Here is a 4,471-nt window from a genome sequence, read left to right as displayed (position 1 = left end):
GTGTATTTGTATTAACTCTTTTAAGATTTTGTTAGAAAGATACCGGGTGGGGGGGTTGCAGAGGGAAAGAATCTCAAGCAGATTCCCCACTGAGTGCAGAGCTCTCTATACCCCCAGGCTCAATCCCTCAACTCTGAGATCATGATCTGAGCTGAAACCAACACTCAACTGACTGAGCCACCCGGGCACTCCTTGTATTAACTCTTAATACTTGATTGATAATATCTTAATACTTTGATAGTGTGCTCCTGTTTCAAAAAATGCCCACTTGGTAATTTAAGGTCAGAACTGTTAGAACATTGTTCATACTTGTATTTTAAAAACAAAGATGGTTTTTCTACAGTTCTAATTTCTTTTCTAGTGAGGACCACAGAAACTAAGATACAGAAAGACTTATTCAGTGCATAGGAGACGGCTGCTTGTAAGTCTTGTATTTTAACCAGGAGAGGGGCTGCTTGTAAGTCTTGTATTTTAACCAGTTTGGTATTAGGTATCAGAAGTGTGTCAATAATTATATTACTATGAAGGCAGGTGTCATGATTTATTTCCATCACTTCTTAATCATAACATCTGGGTAGTCTTTGTTTTTTTCTTGTATGTAGGTTTTTTTGGTAGGTCCAGAAAATACTCTGGCTGTAATTTCTAGACTCTAAACATAAATTGAAATAACCAATTGTATAGGCTCTCCCTACTTGAATCATTAACCTGCCTTGCCAGTAACAAGTACAGACTTGTCTTTCCAACAGGACCCTTTTCAACCTTAGTCTTGCTTATCCTTGGTTCAATGTCCCCTGACCACCACCACCACCACCACCACCAGTAGTTAAGAGGAAATCTTCCAAATTTATAAGGATAAGAAAGTTCTATTTTTAAAGATTTCGAACAAGAAAAAGCCTTAAGTCCTAAGGACACTGTTTCTTCAACATACTTTTTAATTTTTATTTTTTCCATGTCTGTACTATCAGACTGTTCTTTTTTTCCTTCTTATCTATTTTGCCCAACCCCCACCCTCCTTGCCTCTAGCAACTACCAGTATGTTCTCTGCATTTAAGAATCTGTGTGTTTTGTTTAGATTTCACGTAGAGTTGAAGTCATGCGGTATTCGTCTTCCTCTGACTTACTTCACTTGGCACAATACCCTCCAGAATGTTTCCTTAAGTAATTTGGGGTCATGAGAGTTGTAAAATAATTGGTTTCTGGGTGCCACCCTGTTACATTTTATTATAAAGGTATTTTTAAATAAGATTGGCTCTCCTAAAATTAACTTAGCTTAATAGAAATCTAAATTTTATTTTCCTAATCTAATATTTGTCTGATTGCAAAAGTGAATCCAGTTCCCTGTCCTTAAGAAATTGAAAATTTAAACTTAAAAAGGATACATTTAAGATGCACATTCATATTGAAGAAGGATTCAAGGAGTAGTAGTTCTCCTGAAACATCCTAGGTACTTATGAACCAACTGTATACTTCGGTGTGAGTCGGGGAGTAGAGTGCTTTAAAGAATTTGACATTATTACTAAAAACAAAAGTGGAAAAACAATGTGTCTATTACAGAAAAATTAAAATATACAAAACTTCCCAGTAATTAGTCTCTTGTTATGTGAGGTCTACTTGGTTCTTTTAGACCTATTTGAGCCTTACCTTTTAATTTACTCTTTTACTTTTTGGAAAGACCAAATATAACTTTGTTACTGGCAGATTTCCCTTGTTCACAGAACAGATAACCAGGACTAGTTGATCCTTGGAGTGATATTTTTAAAAATCTTTTCATCCTTATCATTGAATGTCTTTGTAGATGATAATATCATTTGTGATGATACTTAGTTCTAAAACTTAGCAGGCACCATGGGGGTGCCTGGGTGGTACGGTCGTTTAAGCGTCGGACTCTTGATTTGGGCTCAGGTCTTGATCTCAGATCTTGAGATCGGGCCCCCTGTCCGGCTCTGCCATGAGTGTGGACCCTGCTGGAGATTCGCCTCTCTCTGCCTCTGCCCCTCCCCCACACATGTGCTCCTCTCACTCAAGTAAATCTTTTTAAAAAATTAAACTTAGCAGACACCTTGATTCTCTGTTTTTAAAAATGTGCTTATTCAATATATTCGTTATAAGGGCTCAACTGGAGATTACTAAAAAGCCAAGAAGAAAAATTATACCATAGCTTGAAGTCACAAGAGTCCTGTGCAGACCATCTAGGGAAAAATAAAAGACAGCACATAGAGTGAGGCTGGACAGCCAGGGTCAGGACTCTTACAGGGACACCTGCACTGAAGTTGTTTCTTGCGGCTACTTCAAGGTTGTGTTTCTAGAGTTTAGCAGCCTATATTCAAAAGGGCTGCCAGTGTTGGGTCCTCCCAGTGGGCTCTGCTTGGAGAGCTGGATGGTCCTTGACATTAACACAGGGCAGGCCCCTCTTCTCAGGATGTCCAGGGACCGTGGTGTCCCTGTGGCTGGGGTTGCAGGGCCTGGGGGCTTTCCCCACTGACGCACTGTGACAGCAGCCACTGGGAACCCCCAGGGAGAGCTGCTACCATGGATGGTCCCCACCCATTTGCAGGGATGGTCTGATGGAGGGAAGGCAGAGATTCCCTTGTTGCTGTACTTTGTGAGCATCATCAGCTCTGGTCCCCAGAGTCCTGATGGCACCTTTCCCACCCCCAGGGGTCTGTCCTTTATGGCTGGAAGCTGGGGCACAGTTCTGGGAACCATCCCCACCTTGAGTCTTTACCAGTACCTGTCATACCAGTTCAGTGGAACTGATAATGAATTTCTTGCTGTACCAGGTACTATGCCAAATGACGATTTTTATATCCGTTTACTATTGAAGACTTTGGGAAATCAGCAAAAAGAAGACCACCAACTTTGCCTCCCAGTTATACGCAGTTAATGCTAACGTATGTTTTCTGTCTTTTGTTCTGTTTTAAATCTTCAATTCTTTCAAGACAAGCACATTCTTAAAATAGTGGGAGGTAGCTAAAATTCAGGAGATGCTGAAAATAGAATTAGGTCAAGAATGAATTTAAATGAGTGTGACCCGTTTATCCTGGAGAGTTAAGAGAACATTAGTGATGTTCCCCACGCCCTCTCAGAGATTTGATATATAGTTGAATCGTGAGTATTTGGATTGTGATTTTCTAGGGAAGAATACCAGAAGTGGTACACTGTTCTCACTACGCTCATCGGGGGTACCTGATGCCAATGTGACTTACCACTGGTGATATTAACCTTGAACATTTGGTTACGATGGTGTCTGCCAGGTTTCTTTCACTGTTGGAGACTTACCATTTTTCCATTCCATATTCTATTTGTTGGAAGTAAGTCACTAAGCCCAAGTCTTGCTCATGGAGAAGGGAAATTAAGCTCCTCTTCCTAGAGGGGGTATCTGCATATATTATTTGAAATTCTTTTTTTTTTTTTTTTCAAGTAGCCTCCACACCCAGTATGGAGCCCAACACGAGGCTTGAACTCACGACCCTGAGATCAAGACCTGAGCTGAGATCAAGAGTTAGATGCCCAACTGGCTGAACCACCCAGGCGCTGCTATTATTTGGAATTCTTAATAGAAGGGAGATTTGCCCCTTCTCCCTCATCGGTCATTTTTCAGCATAGGCTTATGGATATGTATTTTTGTGTGTTACAATCAAATACTGTAAAGTAATGTTTCATCACTCAGATCATTCTAGTTTTCACCATTGGGAGCCACATCATTTTAACTTTTTTTCTCTCTTGAGGCTTCCTTACTTCCTGACACCACAAAATATTCCAGGTTCATCTTGTATTTCTCCAAGGAGCCTTGTTCCCTTTTATTGGGGAATGATACTCAGAATGCAAGGCTTGATGGTCGGATGCACTGGTTGAATGTATATTGACACAGGACATACACATACCTACAGTTACTTCTCTGTTGTGCTGAAAATAAACCTGAGTTCATGCTTCTGCCTCCAACTCTTTATCCACTTCATCCAGCCCCCTGGGATTCTTTCTGGCTTTCTCCCTTGGCTTTATTTGCAACTTCTTTCTCTGTCTGTAAGAAACCTGACTCCTATTATCTATCATTTATTTGCCTATTTTTTTCAACCCTGGTGTCCATCTAAAGTAGTTTCAGAAATGCTAACCCAGTAGTCATGCAAGAAATTGACCTAGCAGAATACAGGGCTTATATACACTTCTTTTTAAATTTCTTTTTATCCTCAGCCTTATAATAATCCAAATGATCATTTTCCAAGGTTACTTAAGGCAAGACCATTTGTGCTCAACAAAACTTGAGTGTGGTGGAAGATTCTGACTGCAAGCTGTGGCTCACCCTCAAAAACAAGGAAATGTCTAAGAGACATCATGTATAAAATGCTCACGTAGAAATATAAACATTTAACCTGTTGCCAACTAACACTGTTCTCCTCTCCCTGTCTCAGCTGATGGTTCAGCAGATCGGACTCTAGTTATCTTTTTCACTGCTTTTGCTGATTTTCTAGCT

Source organism: Canis lupus, chromosome 11 (genome assembly GCF_003254725.2).
Source record: "Canis lupus dingo isolate Sandy chromosome 11, ASM325472v2, whole genome shotgun sequence".
NCBI lineage: Eukaryota > Metazoa > Chordata > Mammalia > Carnivora > Canidae > Canis > Canis lupus.
Note: the sequence above shows the minus strand (reverse complement) of the source record.